Here is a 19,333-nt window from a genome sequence, read left to right on the forward strand (position 1 = left end):
GTGAAGGTGCTAATGCAGATCCTGGAAGTAGTGATTTGGAGGCAAAGATGGTGGTAAAGGTGGTGATGGAGATGATGGTGGTGATGGGGGGTAGTTGTGGAAGTGGTAGAGGTGAAGACAGTCATGAAAATGGTGGTGGTGGAAGTGAAGATGGTGGCGGTGGTGGTTGAGGTGGTGATGGTGGCAGTGGAAATGGTGATGGAGTTGGTGGAGGTAAAGGTGGTTGTGGAGATGGTGATGGAGATGGTGGAGGTGGAGAAGGTAGAGGTAGAGATGGTGGTGGATGTTGTGGAGACAGTGGTGGTGATATAATTGATTCTATTGGCTAGCTTAGAATAAACAGGTATTGTTTCGGTGAGAACCTAAGCCATCTACCCCACATGGCTTACTTTTATAATAGAATGATTTTACTATTCCATTGTTTTTATTAGCATAACTTGACTATTCCAGCAATATACTTGCCCAGTCGATTAACTTTATTGTTCATTACCAGGATATCCTGAAAATCCATCAATTCTCCAATAGAAAGCATTCAATACTTTACACTGTAAGATTCTTTGAAGCAGCCCCCTCAAAACCCTCACTTTCCTGTTTCTGCCAGTCCTAACCTATCATAACATGGTGCTTACCTGATTCTAACCGACTCCTCCTCCTTTTGAAAGTATTCTTTAAGCCAGACTTGAGAATCTAACCTTGCCCTTCCCCATTGAAGATGCTGCCTATCTCCTTCTATGTGCATTGCTGTAAAGAAATATCTGAGGTTAGGTAATTTATAAAGGAAAGAGGTTTATCTGGCTCACAGTTCTGCAGGCTGTACAAGAAACACAGTGCCAGCATCTTCTGGTGAGGACCTCAGGCTGCTTCCACTCATGGTGGAAGGCAAATGGAAGTGGCATGTGCAGAGACCACACGGTGAGAGAGGAAGCAAGAAAAATAGGGAGAAGAGGAGGAGTTGCCAGGCTGTCTTTAACAATCAGTTCTTGCAGGAACTAATAGAGGGAGAAATCACTCGGTGCAACAAGGGAAGCAAACCATTTATGAGGGATCCACCCCATGACCCAAACACTTCCCATTAGTCCATGCCTCCAACAGTGAGGATCATATTTTGCCCTGAAGTTTGGAGGCATCAAACATCCAAACCATAGCACTGCCAAAGCTCTTTGGAGGTGATATTCTCCCTCATTGCAGTGACCAATCAACTCGGCTTTGCTTTACCAACAGGCTGTTAGTGGTATCTGGGGGACCAGCATTCAACACCTGTGTTTAAAAAGTTGTAGAACGACAGAACTACATTTTTGCATGATCTTATGCAGAGGGCCCATGGAGGCCTTTACTACTACAGGAAACTTCACCTTATTGATTTAGGAAATAGAAGCAGCTGAGGTGAGTTGGGAAGGCACTTGCTAGGGGTCTTGAGAAAATGTTAAAATCTTCCCTATGACTTTAAATTATCTATTTGCTAGATCATTTGTTTAATGTTTGTCTCCTGCCAAAATTATAACTCCATGAAGGCAAGTACTGTGTCGTCATCACCCTTTGCCTCCAGCTTCCAGAAAAGTGGCTGGCACATGGTAGGTTCAGTTGTTGAATTAATGAATGGGTGGATGTATGGAGGAAGGGATCTGGGCTACAGTCCTGGATCTGCTACTGATTTGCTATCTGCCTTTGGCCAAGTCCATTCTCTTTCTAGGCCTCAGCTTCCCCACAGTGATTGCTGGATGAAATCACTCCTGCAATTCCACGTTTATGTTTTAGGTTGTTATGATTCCAAGGATAGCAGCTATGTTTCAGCCTTCGAAGGAGGCTAGGTAAGACAGCAGATGATCGCGCTGTTGGAGGCCTGAGATGGCAATTCCAGCATTCATGGCAATTAATTTGAAATTCTCAGATCTGGTTCTTTTCCCAACCCCTGAGACTTAGTAGGATGAGCGGAGGTCAGGGTGCTTCCTATCTGTCGGCCACAGCATTCATGTGAAATGTTGCCTTCTCCTGCTTCCCCCGCTTTCTTTTTGGGGTGTGTGTGGGTATCTGGGTGCACACTCTGGGAGTGGTTTCTGTGGCATGTGGTAATGGGAGCCCTGGGCCACTTTCCTTGTTTTTCTCTTGGTCATGTCAGCTGTCCTCAATCCCTGGCACAGCCTGCTCTGGGCAAGGGAATGTTGTCAGCCATTTATACCTCCCTGGGGATTAACATTTCTCCTCTCGCTTCCAGAGATATTTATAATTAGGATGGCCCATGAAACACAAGGGTTGGCTGGTTCTAACCTCATAGGTGGTTCCTGACTTACCAGTTGTGTGAACTTGGGCAAGTTATGTAACCTCTTTATGGTTTAATTTCCTAATCTGCAAAATGAATATAATGCTAGGAGTCACCCTACTAGGTTGTTGAGCGGTTAAATTAGTTAGTACAGTAAAACACTAGGACAGAGCGTGGTGCACACAGCACACACATCACAGCCATTTACCACTGTTCTCATCCCGTAAGTGCCTGGTGATGCCTGACTCAAGGTCTAGGCTCTGTGATGGAATACTACCCAGCAACAAAGAGGACAGAGCTGTAGGTACAGACGAGGGCTTGGATGGATCTCAGAGGCACTTTGCTGAGTGAAAGAAGCCATTCTCAAAAGGTAACATACTATATAAACCCACTTATATGCCACTCATAAAAGACAGAGTTATTGTGATGGAGAATAGATCAGTGGGGATTAGGGCTAGGGATCAAGGGAGGCTTTGACTTTTTTTTTGAGAGTGGACAGGGTCTGTCTGTCACCCAGACTAGAATGCAGTGGTGCAGTCATTGTTCTGCAGCCTCAAAGTTCTAAGCTCATGCCATCCTCCCACCTCAGCCTCCTGAGTAGCTGGAATTACAGGTGTGCACCGTCATGCCTGGCTAAGTTTTTATTTTTGTAGACATGTCGTCTTGCTTTGTTGCCCACACTGGTCTCAAACTCCTGGGCTCAAGCAATCCTCCTACTTCAGCCTCTCAAACTGTTGGGGTTATAGGCATGAGCTACCATCCCAGCTGCGGTTTTACTTTTTAATTTGGGGTGATGGAATTGTTCTGTATCCTGAGTGTGATGGTGGCTACATGATTCTAAATATGTGTTAAAATTCATAAAGCTGTGGTCCCCCAAAAGTTAATTTTTTTGTATCATTATTTTAAAAAATCGTAACTGGATAAATGTTCTTGGCCTTTATGTAGCAGAATATTGTTACCTCCTTTCTCTTGGCACGATAAAAAAGAACACATCCTTAGATGTTTCAGAAAACAGAAAGCCCCCTACATAAAGTGCCTCCCGGTAAAGAAACAAACCTCCACATTTGAAACCTGCTCCAAACCACTCCTGGGCTCTCTAAAAAGGCCCAGGCAAATGAGAACTCCAGATCAGAACCTGGACGTGGGGGAGCTATTTAGAACTCCAGCAAGCTATTTAAAGAGATTTAAATGCGCCGTTTCCTAGTTATTCTGAGGTGCAGCTATAATTGCTGTTCTTTCCAAATAAATCCTTCAGATTAAATGGATATCGAGTGTGTAAGTTCAACGATTGCTCGCGGCACGCGAACCTTGTCAAAGTTCACAGTGAGTCAGTCTAGATTAACAGGAGGAAGTTGGCAAACATTGTTTTAGTCTTAACACTATCATTTGGTGCCGGTGTTGAATGTTTACATTTTGGGGAGAGAAAACTCAGGCCAGATAAGGCAGCCTGGGGCTACACTTGGGAGTCAGGAATCTTGGCTTGGCAACAAGGTTTTGTCATTTAGGGCAAGTCCTTGCTCTCCTCTCAACCTCAATTTTGCCACCTGCTTTTTGGGATTAGTGTGGGCTGAACTCAATCTTCTCCAAGGCTCTTTTCTATCTGGTTTATTGCTGAGAACGTCTCCCGTCTTTCTACTTTTGGGGACGTAGTTTCCCCTTCTTCTTTCGCTAGCACCTGCCAGTGTGTGGCCTCTATTTTAGGGACACCCCACCATGTCACCAAGACAATGCTAACTAGGTCTGTCTTGAATTTGATGAGCCGTCACCCATCTGCCTACCCAAAAGCACTTCTCTGAGCAAACTTCTGTACAAATGCCAGCAGGCAGCACAGAACATCGGAGAAACATGCCCAGAGGTGCTGTTAGGAGGTTGGAATTATGAGGTGAGCAGTAAGAAGCCAAAAAATCAGGGAGCCACTTGAGCAGAGAGTATAAACATAAATATCCCCAAGCAGGCCCCAGCACTGGGTTTTTTATGTTGATGTTCTAATATGTTATCCACTAAGGGCTTATTTACGCCGTTTTGGTATTCCCTGCAATTCATTTATCTGCATAAGGAAGAGGCGCTAACAGGACAGTTCCTCATGAATAACATCCCTATGTGATCCTTCATGCCCAGATCTATAATTCATGAGCTGATGGCCTGGTGGCAGTTTCCATAAAGGCCACGCCGGGCACCCAGTCGTTAACGTCCACACTGTCATGCATGGAATCGAAATAAGCCCACTCTCCTTCTATTCATCACGACGCCCCCGACGTGTGGGCAATGATATTATCCAAATATTATTAAAACTTTGAACCCTGTCCCCATAAATTATGACCGAATGGCTCCATGGCCATTAGGAGAGGGGAATGTATGGGCTTCAGTTGCTGCCGAGTAATTATGTGCTTAAAAGGAAGCGTGGCTGAGCATCTCCCTAGTAAAAAAGAGAGAAGCTAGGATCATTTGTTACTGCTGCAGCGCTCGAAGCTGGACCGTTCAGGCAGGTCAAGTCAACCTTACAGAAGGACAATTATCTGCCTAGAGAGACCAAACATCTGTTATTAAGTATGAACAGGCATCAAGGCAACATGCTAGAAATCTTGTCCACTTCAAACGCTTGGCGTATTCCACACAACACCCCCTCGCGTTTTGTTACTGCAGCAGTCAGCTTTGAAATATGCCCTATCTTCCCTCCCCCGGCCCCTGGCTTTCATGTACCCTGCAGCTGCTAACGGTGGTGTTGTAACTTTAGAAGCTTGCTATCTTTCTCTGACTCTTTAAGTAATAATAATAATAATAATAATAATTTTTTTGTAACTTTTTTTCCCTCCCAAACTTTCTTTTGCATTTATTAGCTATTCAAGGAGTGTAGCTGTGGCAGAGATAACAGCGTTTGGAAGTGCAAGCGCAGCCTGTGTTCACATAAGCAGCCGAACGGCTCTTTGATGCATGTATCTGCAGCAATTTGTAGGCTGGGATGGTGCATGGGAGAGACATCGCTCTGTGTTGGGATTATAAAATGGGAAATAGTGTTGTTCATGCTATTGTTGTTCTCTGGACCTTGTGTATGTTAAAATGCTAGGAGAACAGGGAGAGGGACCCTAGAAATCAGGTAAGAGGAGGCAGGGAGCAGGTCAGAAAAGAAGGCTACAGGCTAAGTGAGTTGGAATGGGGGCGGGCACAGCAGCAGGATGAGGACAATGGGAATGCCCAGGGAGGTAACATTGCAATCACTCCAGCTGAGCACTTCCAGACAAGAATAGACAGACTGCAATTTTCCTCTCATAAAGATTCAAAGTATAATATCAAGTAAGGAGAGTTGGGCCATGTTTGTGGAGGAGGAAAGGCAAGACTCTCCTCCGCTAAGTGACGTATAATAAGAGACCAGATTCCTTTCTTCTTAAAGAGAATGGAGTCTCCAGCTCTTACAGAGCCTTGCAATCTGAGCATCTTAAAGATATATAATGTCTGGATTAGCTTCAAAGTAATCCAGGGTGGAGTGAGGATAGGTGGGGCTGTAGATGAAACAAAATTGGCCCTGAGTTAATCATTGCTGAAGCCGAGGAACAGACACAGATTATTTTCAACACTTTTGATTATATCTGAAAATTTCCCATAATAAAAAAATAAAATCCCGAGGAACAGAACTCCTTTCTGATGTTAATGATCAAGAGTCAGGAAAAAAACCCATCTTCCCAGGACAGCATATAAACACAAGCCAGGGAACAGAAGCTGAGACTGGCTTGTTGGTTTTGTGCATCCTCAATGCTCTAATCCATCTCGTAAACATGTTTCCCAGAAAAACCTTCTTAAAGCACAGTTTTAATGTGTTTAAAACACTGAGAAAGGCATCCCAAGTTTCCCCTGGAGAGCCAGCCCTCTTCCACGGCAGGTTCCTAGATGGCAAGTGAGATTAAGCTCCATCCTTATCTCCTCATTTCATAATAAGGGCAAACAGGGGACCCAGGCGTGTCTCACTGGAACATCTGCTGGCCACAATGATTGGCTTAGGGGAGGTCATGCAACTCAACTTAAGCCAGTGAGACTCAACCCTGGGGCTTCTGTTGAAGCTATAGCTGAAGGAAGAGCTTGTCACTCCTGGCAGCCATTTTTGCCATTTTTGCTATCCTGATGGGAGAATCTGCATGAGAATAAAGCTGTTCTAGAAGCGTACATTAGAGAATGAGAGATGGAGAGGTTGAAAAATCTGCTCCTGAATAGTTCAGTTAAGTGAGTAAGTTATTTCTCCTTTTTTGCATGGTCAGGTAGAGCAGGATTTCTGTCACTTGCACTCAGAAGAGTCCTGACTGGGGTAGCAGCAGAACATCCTGGAGGTTACAAAGAGAAGACACCCAGCCCAGCTTTGGCAGAGAACTGCAAGCATCAGCCATGGGCGAGAGCGAGATGCTAGGCCAGTGGGCAGTAACCTTGTCCTATGCCCATGGGGACGTCACTAATTTACCAGGGCGTGTTTCCTGGTGAGCCCAGATGGGACCCCAAGTTCTTTTCCGTTCAGTATTGCAGGCAGCCATTATGGATCAGCTGCATGTGGCACAAGGACAGACCCTGGCCACTGCAGAGGAGTGGGGCAGGGACCTTTTCTGGGAGGACCCGGGGTGGCAGGTGCCACCATAGACCCAAGGACACTTCACAGATCTGGGTAGAAGAATCTGTGGCTCTAGGCTTAGGGGGGGCCTAGCAATAATCTGGGGGGGGGGGGTGAATGAGGAAGCCCCTAAACTAAGCTTCTTGAATCAAGGCAGAGGCCAAGGGCTGCATCTCTGCAGCTTCTGTCTAGCTGACTGCTGTAGATGGGTGTGACTGGTACCAGGCTCCTTGAGGCTTCAGGTGATGTTTTAGCCTCCTTAATCGAGACGCAATGTGGATTCCCAAAGCCACAGTGCCTGGGTGCAAAGCCTGGGTTCAAACCCTGTCTTGGCTACTTTTTAGCTATGTGACCTTGGCCAAGGTACTAAACGTCTCTGTGCTTAGGTTTCTTATCTTCAAAATGGGAATAATAATAACACCTCCTTGGATTATAGTGAATATTAAACTGTTTTTTTAAGTGAAGCATGGAGAATAATGCCTGGCACAAATTAAGTGCCATATATTTGTTAAACAAACAGATAAATAAATGAATAAAATCTCCTTTATTCACAGGGGTCCAGCTGAAGGTCTTGCTGAAAGGTGAAAGAATCAGTCCTGAATCACTTCCCCTATTTACCCCATTCGTTCTCTTGCTTACTTTCCCACTTGTTCAGCACTGACCTTGTACCAAACATGGGGATAGTTTTATCTCCAGATGATCTTTTCAGATTCATTTTACTTCGTAGATGCCGCAAGCCTTAATAGGGATTCTAGAAATCCACCCAAAGACCTTGATGCATACCCTCAGGCAGCTTCAGAACAATGTCCTGGTACTTTTTTTCCCTGTGAGACACACTACATCACTTTCCTTGCCTTGTGGATCTTCACAGAGATGAGGGCTCTACTTCTTAGATCCGGGAAACTGAATTTCTGGGGGATGATATAGCCTGTTCAAGGACCATCAAGTGGGATGTGGAGATCCTGGGTCTTTCTTTTTCTTTTTCCCTTCCCTTCCCTTCCTTCCTTCCTTCCTTCCTTCCTTCCTTCCTTCCTTCCTTCCTCCCCTCCCTCCCCTCCCCTCCCCCTGCCTCCCTCCCTCCCTCCCTTCCTTCCTTCCTTGTAGCAGAGGCTTACTCTGTCACCCAGACTGCAGATCTCAGCTTACTGCAACCTGTGCTTCCCAGGCTCAAGCGATCCTCCCACTTCAGCCTCCTGAGTAGCTGAGACTACAGACATGCACCATGCCAGGCAAATGTGTGTTTTTGTAGAGAGGGGGTTTTGCTATGTTTCCCGGGCTGATCTCAAACTCCTGAGTTCAAGTGATCTGCCTGCCTTGGCCTCCCAAAGTTCTGGGACGACAGGCATGAGCTACGGCACCTGGTCTGTCCAACTTATTTTTGTCTTATGCTGATGTAGACTAACTCATTAACTGCTTTGCTTAATATTAAGCTTTGTGGTGAATGTGTCTGTGTCTCCCATTACACTGGTAGCTCTAGAGCCATATTTTATTCACCTCTGCCTTTCTAGCCCCTACAAAGCACTTGACTCAGGGTAGGCCCTCAGAACAGCTATAGACTTGTATTGCCAGGGGGTTTATGCACTTGCTCAAAGGTGTAAATCTGGAGAAATGCTAGAAATATACCTTTTCTTTGAAAGGTCCCACTACAGCCTGCACTATGCATTCCTTGTTGGGTTGCAAGAGGATGCCCACTTCCAACTGAGATCTTTGTCCTTTTCTCTGACCTAAAAGATCTTTGCCTAAAACTGTGCTTCTAGGGATAATTAGACAGAGAATTCAGTGAAGGGCAGCCTCAGAATATCCCATCTGGGCCAGACTCTTCTGATAGGGATGCAGCAGGCAGCCTGTCCGTAGTGATCAGTATCTCCATGAAGGGATGCTGAATGTCACTGCTCAACCAAACCTCTTTATTTCCTGGGAACGGGCCTCTCCTCTTTTGATTTCCTGTTCCCTGACCTCTCTCTAATTTATAGCTTCTGTTTATGATTCAAAGTTAAATGTTTTCAGCTCCATTTTCCTAAAGACACAGATTTCATCCCCTCTTCCCCCGCCCCCAAGTTATCCACTGCTGGCCTCTGAACAGCAGGCTCCCAGAAGGGAGAGAAAGGCCAGCCTAATAAGACCTCCCACTCCTGCAAGTGCTGGACAGACCAGTCTCAGTTCAGCCATTTCCAAATTGCTTCTGAAGAGCTTATACGTGTCTGACTTCCAGAAGCCACAGTGTACATTTATTCAATCCCTATAGTGTTAACATTTTAGGCACACTCCTAAGGCAAGAGGGCATTGACAGTGGGAAGTGGGGGAACACATCAGGGCTGGACAGGGTGCAAGGGCCTGCAGGAGCAGAACAGGCATGGAGGGATTAGGCAGAGTCTGGGGACAGAGCTCTGGGGACGGAGCTGGTTGCAGATAGGCACCTGGAGGAAGCCCAGGCATCCTCGAAACTCTCTTGCCTGGAGTAACCTTTTCCCAAAGAACAGATTCTGTTGAGCAAATGGGACCATTTCTGGATCTCAGTGACAAGGTCTACCTCTAGTCATTATCTGCCCTCTGGTCAAGAGGAGGCTTTGGCCCAAGACAGAAGGAGTGCTGGGAAAAATGCACTTTGGGCCCTGTCCACAAGAACTGGGCAAATGCTTTTTAGAATAATGACCCTTTGATAGCAAAGACATGGAATCAACCGAAGTGCCCACCAATCAATAGTGGATTGGATAAGGAAAATGTGATATATATACACCATGGAACACTGCTTAGCCGTAAAAATGAACAAAATCATGTTCTTTGCAGCAACATGGATGCAGCTGGAGCCCATTATCCGAAGCAAATTAATGCAGGAACAGAAAACCAAATACCGAATGTTCTCACTTAAAAATGGGAGCTAAACATTGAGTAAGCATGGACATAAAGATGCAATGACAGACAGCAGTGCCTACTGGAAAAGGGCGAGCTGGGTGTGTACTGGAAAAGTACTTCCTGGGTACAATGTTCACTACCTGGGTAGCAGAATCATTCATTTGACCCCAAACCTCAGTGTCATATAATATACCCGTGTAACAAACCTGCGTATATACCCCCTGAATCCAAAATACAAGCTGAAAAATAAAATAAAATAGTGACTCCTTTTGTCAAGCAAACGATTTACCAAAGTACCTCTTGGTGCTATGTTGTTGATGTTTACAGACTGTTTGCTAAAGGCAGGTCAATGCTATTAGTCAGAAGGGCCTTCTTGGAATTTTTCTCTGTCTGGGAGACTACCTGCAAACATCCCCAGAGCTGAGCCAGGGACTCAGGTGCAGTGAGGCTATGGTCCAGGCTGCTGTTGTGTTTCCAGTTGTGATGAACTGGGCTGGGTTTACAAACCCAGGGCCTCCCTCAGCTCCACCCTGTCCTTACCTCTTCACGTCCTTTCCAGCCTCCATCCTGGCTGTGTAAATTCCAAGTCATTCGGTTTGATGGGTGCCAGTGCCTGGCATGATGCCCCTCTATCAATTTGGAATTCTAGAGTATTTCATGGGTCTCCTGTTTACCCTGTCTCACATGATAATTCAAGAAAATCAAATAGAGTTTTAAGAGAAGAGACCACCAGTGACTGATGGCTGCTATTCACTGAACTAATGGATGAGCACAGAGGAGCCCAGAAGGGAGAAGAGAGCGCATGCCAATGCTGGGTGTGATGACAATATTTTCTAGGGCTCATCTCCTGCATTTGAAGTGATGCTTTAAGAGTTCTGTAATTCCCGCTGTAAAGAGAAAATATAATATCACGGGATAGTATAAACTACTAGACTATGTCAAGATTTAGAAAGTGTGGGGGGATCAGAGAGGAATGAGAGGGGATGTAAATCCAGGTGGAAGATCCAGTGAGCAAGAGAATTATCCATAACATACAAACTCCCTGCCTTTCTCTGCAAGCTGTTTTCCCTCCTGTTACAGGCTGAATTGCGGCCCTCAGTGCACATTTTGAAGCCCTAACCCCCCTTATCATAGAATGTGACTGTATTTGTAGATAAGGCCTTTAAAGAAATAATTGAGGTAATACAAGGTGGGCTCTAATCCAATCTCACTGGTGTTCTTAGGAGATCAGGACACAGACACACACAGAGGAAAGACCCTGTGAGGACACAGGGAGCAGATGGCCAGCTATAAGCCAAGAAGAGAGGTCTCAGAAGAAACCAACTTTACCAACACCTTTTTTTTTTGGAATCAAGTCTCACTCTGTCTCCCAGGTTGTAGTGCAGTGGCTTGATCTCAGCTCACTGCAACCTCCGCTTCCCAGGTTCAAGCAATTCACCTGCCCCAGCCTTCCCAGGTTCAAGCAATTCACCTGCCCCAGCCTCCCAAGTAGCTGGGATTACAGGTGTGTGCCACCATGCCGGGCTAATTTTTATATTTTTAGAACAGATGGGGTTTCCCTATGTTGGTCAGACTGGTCTTGAACTCCTGACCTGACTCCTTGATCTTGGACTTCCAGCCCCCAGAACTGTGAGGAAGAAATTCTGTGGTTTAAGCCACATGACCTGTGATATTTGTTATGGCAGCCTGAGCTGACTAATACACCTCATTTGGACCTGGAATATTTAATCTGCCTGGGCATCTTGTGGTCAGGTGAACATGACTTGGAAAATGAGGCTGGCTGTGGATGGGATGAATTTAAGGAAAGGGAGGGAGGGTGTCTGGAGGCCAGAGTAGACTGGAGCTGATGATCCTTGGCTTGTGAAACTCTAAAGTGTAATTTCTCCCTGTGTGACCTAACTGGTAACCAATGTTTCCAGGGGCAGGGGATGGGCTTGGGAGTTAAGTTTTGGGGGCATAATTCTGTTCTCTGTCAGAAAAGCTGACACCTCCATCTCCTCCTGCCCCTCCTACAAGTTGGAATTCTCTAATTCCACCATTAGAACCTTCTACAGCTTAGGGCCATGTATACTAAATCTGTAGGACCATCAGAATCATCTTGGGGTATTTTATAGAAGGTCTGCGTCTGGGCTCAGTCTCACTGAAACGGAACATCAGAGGTATAGGAAGAGGTTTCCAGAACAGGTGGTGATGTGCCCCCAGATTTGGAAAGTAGTGGGCTTTGGGGAGTGGTGGTTATATTGTGGTGGTGTTGGTGGAGTTAGTAACTCTGTGCTGCTTGTTCCCCAAGAGTTAACAGGTAGAAGTGGATGGGTGATGCGGGGATCCTTTAAATGACCAGGGAAGGGGCTCGGGATTAGGTCTTGCTAGCTGCCTGGTCTCCCCTACAGCCATGCTCATCCTCATCTCTGAAGATTCATAAAGTCATGAAGAGCCTCTTGAGCTCTGAGGAAAGCCGTGTAAAGTCCTAGGTGCTCGTTTTAGAAACTAAGCCCTTAAATCTGAGACCTCTGGGCCTTGGCTGACCAGAGAAGGCTGTGCTGGGTGCTGGGTGCTGGATGCTAGGTGCTGGGTGTGCCATTTCTGCCCAGAATGCTTCCAGGATGTAAGGAAGCAAAGGGACTCTGACCACCTCCCCATCTGTGTAGTGGATGCCTGGGTGAGGAGGTCATTGACAAGTCAATGGTGAGGCAGAGGAAGTGGCATGTTTGTGGCAGTCCACCTTGGTGGTGCTCAGTTCGTTACTTGCCGCCCCCTGCCTCAGTTTCCTCTGCTGTCACCTGGGGATATGGACAGTTCTTTCCTTGTAAAGACCTTGCCACGAGTCCATACAAAAATGCAGGTGAAACCCTTAGCAGAGTTTCTGGCTCAGAGTAAGCATTTGACAATGATGAAGATGATGACGATGATGGTAGCAATGGTTGGGCTTTTGTTTAAGTGTCCCAGGAGAGACACTTATCATGCTTCACCACTGCCCTGAACACAAGAGCCTTCCAAAAGATTATGCTCTCTTCTTGAATATTTCCACAGTCCAGGAGTAATGTACTCTGTGCCGCCTGTGGTGCACCCCCCACCGCCGACAGAACCCTGCCCTGTCATCAGCCCAGTTTTGAGGGAACCGGTCCATGATCCAGTCTCTTGTCTGATTCTTCCCTAGAGAATCTGGACTAGGGGGACAGAAAGGAAGAACCAAGGCCCGCCCTCGCCACAACTCTGATAATGGATAGAACATCTGGCGAGCTGCAGGTGCCTCCTTGGTCTATCTTATGCCTACTTGATAATAGATGATCTAATCTGTCTCTCCATAGCACTTCCTTCTCTGTGCAGGTGACAGAGATGGAGTGATCCCATCCTTCACCTGGAGGAAACACGGCTTCCCAGGGAATGCGCTCTGCATTGCAGCAGGCCAGGTGTGGCATCCTGGGAGGTTTACCATGCTTGCTGCTTACAGGCACCGCTGTGTGCAGCTGTGTCACGGGCTGGACCACCCGCCAAGGGCAGGGCACCTCTAGGCAAACCAGGAGAAATCAGAAGCTTTATCTAGGTTCACAAACAGTCTGGCTGCTTCTCAGCCCTACTATATCCCAGTAGCATTTCTTATAGAAAGCAAAACCCTTAGTCTTCTTCCCCCTCCTTTAAAATTGCAGTATGTTGAAGTATTTCAGGCATGCAAAAAACTCATAGAGAATATTTCATAAACATTAACATACCCACCACTCAGCTTAAGAATCAAAGCATTGCAAACACAGCTGAAGCCTTTTCACCTTGCAATTCCCTTCCTTCTCTCCCTCAGTGGTAACTGCTGTCCTAAATTTTCCCATATATAACTTTGAGCTTGATTGCATTTGTGTGTGTCCATGTGCTTACACCTTTAGAGAATAAATGTGGTCCTACTGTTGGTTGTCTCTGGCAGCTTTTTCGTTTCCTTTTTTTTTCATTATTGATTTGATAGTTCTCCGTGTTGTTGCCACAAGTTCTAGGGTTCCAGTTTGGTTTAACTTCCAGCCAAACTGTGACAGCATCTTGATCTCCCTTTATTTATCCATTTTCCTGTTAACTGGTATGTGATATCTTTCCAAATCTAATACATATAATCTTGTTAGATTTCATACACTTTAGCAATGAATATTCTTCCATGTGACTCCTTATGCAAATATGCAAAAATTCCTATCTATGTAGGTGGGTGAGGAAATGCTGGGTCTAAATGTCAGGAAGTACCGAGTAAGGGGCACCAAGTGAGAAAAACGGTGTGGACACACTTTGGAGAGGATGGTAGCAAAAGCCTCCATGGGGAGTGGTTGAGGTGGAGAGGGTGAGAAGGGGCAGCTGTGGGAGGGATGAGGAGGGAAGCTTCTAGGCAGAGTGAAGGGATGAGCCAAGGCCCTAAGATGGGAAACAACAGACTCATTGGGGTCTCAGATGGAAGGCCCACATGGTTGGGCCACTGTAAGTGAGAGGAAATGGAGAGATGGGCAGGGTCAGGTCACAAGGGACTGCTGTGATTTTCTGGGTAACTTCCCAGAGCTCAGTGTTTGTTCCCGCTGTTGTTCATCTCTGAATGTTCACATCCTGCCCCTCCTTGTCTATGCCTAAGCTGTGCCTACCACTTGAAAAGCACTCTCTACAACAATCTTTCACTCATGGCTAAGTGTGATGCATCCTTCAGATGTTCTGTTGCCTCCTGGATCCCCTCCACCACCTCTAGGAGAAAGGATCTCTCTCAAGACCTGTAGCATTTAGCCGCCTCACATCCAGGCTGCTTGCTCTGCCTGTTCTCAGCTTCGTTTTAGTCATGACTCCTACTTGAAGGGGAGCATCTTGAGTGTGAGGAGTATGCCCCTTTATCCTCATGTTCACTCTTCCCCTTTCCTGTGTAGTTCCCAGGCCCAGCAGGTCAGTATGTTTTAAATATCTTCTCTAGATAGAGCAGCCTGTGCAAAGGCCTGAGGCTGGAGAGAGAGAGATCATAGAAACATCTGAACAACTAGAAGAAATATGCAATAGCAAGGAGGAGAAGATCAGGTCATGGAGGCCTTGGAGACCATGGAAAATATGTAGTTTTTTTCTGAAGCATCAAGAAGACACTGGAAGGTTTTAAATTACAAACCACAATTTATTAAGTTATTAATAACTGGAATTGGCATCTTAGTGATATTTGACTCTCAATTGGTCCATGCTTGAGCTCACCAAAGGAATAAATCTCTAACAGTGGAAATTACAGTTCAGATAGTGAAGGTATTACAAAGGTGGGTCATCCAGGAGTACCCCTGGAAACACATCATGGGTATGGTTAAGGCCAGCCTTGCCTCAACCCAAGGACAATTATCTGAGATGCATGGATATGGCTAATTCTTCGACTGCCTTTGTCAAAATAATGTTCTTGCTAGTGAATTGGGTGAAATAAATACCCCTCTTGGCCTCATTGTTATGGATGTCACCTTCCTGGCTTGAGTACCAGTTTGCTTTACATTGCCATCAGCACTTTCTGCAAACTGTTTTGCGTTGGGAGAAATTAACCCTCAATGACCTGAGCTCATGAAGTTTACAAATATTGCCTGGCAAATTAAGGGGTTTGCAGAGGATATGAGTACAGTTTACGGTTCCCCAAAAAACTGCTTGCTGACTCTCACAATAGCCCATGGCAAGTCAACAGAGGTATAACAATAAAAATTAAACAAAAAAGTAACTTTCACTGGTCATCAGTGGCGACCTGCCAGCTTCTAATTTATGTGTAGCCTGTCATTTAATTGTCCAACAATGAAGTGAGGAGGTTGGTTTTTCTTACTTTTCTGATGAAAAAAACTGAGGTTTAGAGAGGGTCACACCACTAGGAAGTAGCCACGCAGGAGCTAGAGCACCACCAGCCAATGAACATGCTTTCTATGATACTTTCCATGTCTCCAGGGGGCCTCTTCAGCTTTGGAAGTTCCTCTTTGGGTAGAGTGGAGCCATCCACACAAATTTCCTGGTGTGTTAGTTTCCTAAAGCCGTGGCAACAAATTTCTACACACTTGGTTGCCTAAAATAATGAAAATTTATTCTCTTATAGTTCTGGAGGCCAGAGGCCTTGAGTCAGTTTTACTAGATCAAAATTAAGGTATCCACAGGGCCATAGTCCATCCAGAGACTCTAGAGAGAATCCGGTGGCTGCAAGCAAGCCTTGGCTTGTGGCTGCATCACTCTGAGCTCTGTCTTCTTCTTTTGTTTATGTCAAATCTCCCTACACTTTTCTCTTATAAGGACACTTGTGATTGCATTTGAGGCTCACCCAAACAATCCAGCATAAACTCCCTAATGCAATAAAATCTAAGATAACTGCTTTTTCCAAATAAGGTAATATTTACAGTTTCCAGGATCAGGATCAGATATTTCTGGGAATCATTATCCAGGCTGTAATGCCTGGTTCTGTGCCTGAATTGGATCCCCCCATCCAACAACCCCAAGAGCAGCCAGAATCGGAACAGGGAACATCCTCTGTCCCTCAGCTTCCCTTTTGGCCAACCAGGGCATAACCAGGCTAAGGACCTGGGTAAGCATTTCTCCTCAACACGACGTAATGTTTGTCTGAAGGTAATTCTGCCTCTAAATTATTTGCAAATGCTTCTCACATTTCTCCCCCTCTTTTTAGGATTCAGAGCCAATTTGTAATAAGCAAGAGCAGTTTGACCCAGATTAAAAGATACAATTAGTCTGTCTGCTTGGTAAACCTAAAAAAGTACCACTTACAACAAGTTATTGTGTTTTTGACAAAGGGAGATGTCCTGGCAGAACAATAAAGCCCCTACCACTGATAAAAGCCTTGTAATTTACTCAAAACACTCAAGTGGGAAGAGAGAGCAGCCCCTTGGAACCTGGGATCTCAGCCTGTCCTGCTCTTATGGGAAGTGGCCCTCAGAAGAGTGGACTCCATTACTGCCCAGAAGAGAAGAGATTGCCAAGTGAGGGCTGGGAGCCTGCTCCTCCACCTTTCCCTTAGAGCTGCTGAAGATTGCTTTCCTGGAAATGGAAGCTCTGTGGGACCAAGTATGTGAGGCCACTCTGGATTATAGATGAAAGTCCCACTGGCTCAGGTGGCTAGCTAGCTGGCCTGACCAGCCAAGAATGAGGCCATCTTGGATCATGAGCACCAGCTAGTCAGTTGTCAGGTTGTGTCTGCCCCACTGGGGACATGGGCAAACTCTAGGGGCTGGATACTGATGAGTCTCTCTCCTTCTTGGCCTCATCTTCCTTTCATTGATCGTGACCTTGGCCTCAGCCCTAGAGGTTGCAGATCCCTGGAAGCCCCCCACAGCTGCCGTGCATTGGACCCTCGCTTTGGGCCAGTGTTAATGGGAGTTCCTTATGTGGATCACCCCATTTAAGTCTTACAACAAGCGTGGGGCAGGAACTCTTGTTATGCTTATTTTATAGATTAAGAAAGGGGGTTGTTATGAGTTTAACTGTGTCCCTCTCAAATTTATATGTTGGTCTCCTAGCCTCCAGTATCTCAGAATGTGACCTTATCTGGAGGCAGGATCTTTACAGAGGCATTGAGGTTGAAATGAGGTCATTAGGGTGGGCTGTAATCTGGTAAGACTGAAGTCCTGATGAAGAGGGGAAATGTGGAAGCAGACACACACCCAGGGAGAACACCATGTGATGATGAAGGAGGCGGGGTGATGCTTCTCCAAGCCAAGGAGAGTCAAAGATGACCAGTCAGCCCTGGGAAGCTGGAGCAGGGATTGGGAGCAGCTCCTCCCTCTAGCCCTCAGAAGGAACCAACCCTACCAACACCAGTCTTGGACTTCTTGCCTCTGGAGCTGTGAGGCAAAAATATTTATGTTTTTTAAGCCACTCTAAGTTTGCAGTCTTTTGTTCTGGAAGCCCTAGGGAATTAGTGCATGGGGCCAAGAAGGTAACTTCCTGGAGCAGGCATGGGCACCTGGCTGACCTACGGTTGTTCCCATTACTTTTTCCACTTGTTGTCTTCCACTATGAGGACTGGAGAAGCAAAATATCTGTTCTCCCCATTCTTTTAATCTGGCCAATGAGACCTAGGCTTGTTGGAAGTTTCTGGGAAAGGTTTTGCTCTCCTGATAAAAAGAGACAGACAAGACATGCCCCACTGCCTTTGCCCTGGCCCAAACCCCTCTTCATTGCTCATCCACTGACAGATGCAATGCCTAGCACTTCAGGGGCCAGCTTGCAAAATGAAAAGGCCCAAAGAGTCTCAGGGTTGGTGACCCTTTGGTGGTTGAGCCATTAAAGCTGGACTTCTTGCAAATATGAAAAACAAACCCTGATTTGTTTATGTCACTGCAGTTCCATTTTAATACTATGTACTGTGCAGTGCATTACCAGTTGCCCTAACATTCCAGGCTAACAAGCTTGTGAGTGACAGGGCTCTGGTTAGACCCAGTTCTCTCTCACTTCTGTGCCTACTGCACAGTGCTTACTGTGGACAGAGCCTGTATTAGTTCATTCTTGCACTGTTATAAAAAGAGCCTGTATTAGTGCAATTCTCACACTGCTATAAAGAAATACCAGCCAGGCATGGTGGCTCATGCTTGTAATCCCAGCACTTTGGAATGCCGAGGTGGGCGGATCATGAGGTCAAGAGATTGAGACCATCCTGGCCAACATGGTGAAACCCTGTCTCTACTAAAAATACAAAAAATTAGCTGGGTGTGGTGGTATTCCCAGCTACTTGGGAGGCTGAGGCAGGAGAATTGCTTGAAATCGGAAAATGGAAGTTGCAGTGAGCTGAGATCACCCCACTGCATTACAGCCTGGGTGACAGTGTGAGACCCCGTCTCAAAAAAAAAAAAAAAGAAATACTCGAGACTGGGTGATTTATAAACAAAGGAGGTTTAATTGACTTACAGTTCCACATGGCTGGGGAGGCCTCAGGATACTTACAATCATTGCAGATGGGGAAGCAGTCACCTTCTTCATGAGGCAGCAGGAAAGAGAAGAGTGAACGAAGGAGGAGCTTTCCAAGCACTTATAAAACCATCAGATCTCATGAGAACTCACTCACTATCATGAGAATAGCATGGGGAAAACTGTCCCCATGATCCAATTACCTCCCTCCCTTGACACGTGGGGATTATAGTTCCAGAAGAGATTTGGTTGGGGACACAGAGCCAAACCATATCAGATCCAGGCCACACTTCCTAGAACCAAGTGGCTTCTTCATCTCTGTCACTCTGAGGCACCCAGGAAAGAGGCGAGAGCTATAGCAGTTTCGCAACTCTGTAAACACAGAAGAGGAGACAGAAATCACAAGAACACAGTGAATGAAGCAGAGCATTGTCGAGAGAGCTGCAAGATGCCTCACGGAGCTCCATTCGTTCTCATCCAGCTTGGCTGTCATGCTCAGGAGTGAGTGGCCTTGACTTTTAGCTCTTCGGGGGCTGTGCTGGGAGGGGACCAGAGCTTTCTGGTGGAGAGACATTCCAGGGCAGGGCAGCCCAGAAGGAGTATCTGCGCAGTGGAGGCTGGACTCAGTCTGGGCTTTACCTTTTTCTTGCCTCTGCCTCCTCAACTTCCGATACTCCTTCTGCTTCTGTGTCTTCTGTGTTCTCCACAGTGCCAAGCACAGAGTCTTCTATACAGCAGTAAATACTCAATAAATATTTGCATAAAACTTATAA

At 46.1% G+C, this 19,333-nt stretch overlaps 1 pseudogene; it reads left to right on the top strand.

The window, feature by feature from the left end:
- LOC116534884 overlaps positions 1-19,333 on the top strand; it is a 29,598-nt pseudogene that overhangs the window by 206 nt on the left and 10,059 nt on the right.

This window comes from Sapajus apella, unplaced genomic scaffold (assembly GCF_009761245.1).
Source record: "Sapajus apella isolate SASKATOON/1434 unplaced genomic scaffold, GSC_monkey_1.0 scaffold90, whole genome shotgun sequence".
Lineage (NCBI taxonomy): Eukaryota > Metazoa > Chordata > Mammalia > Primates > Cebidae > Sapajus > Sapajus apella.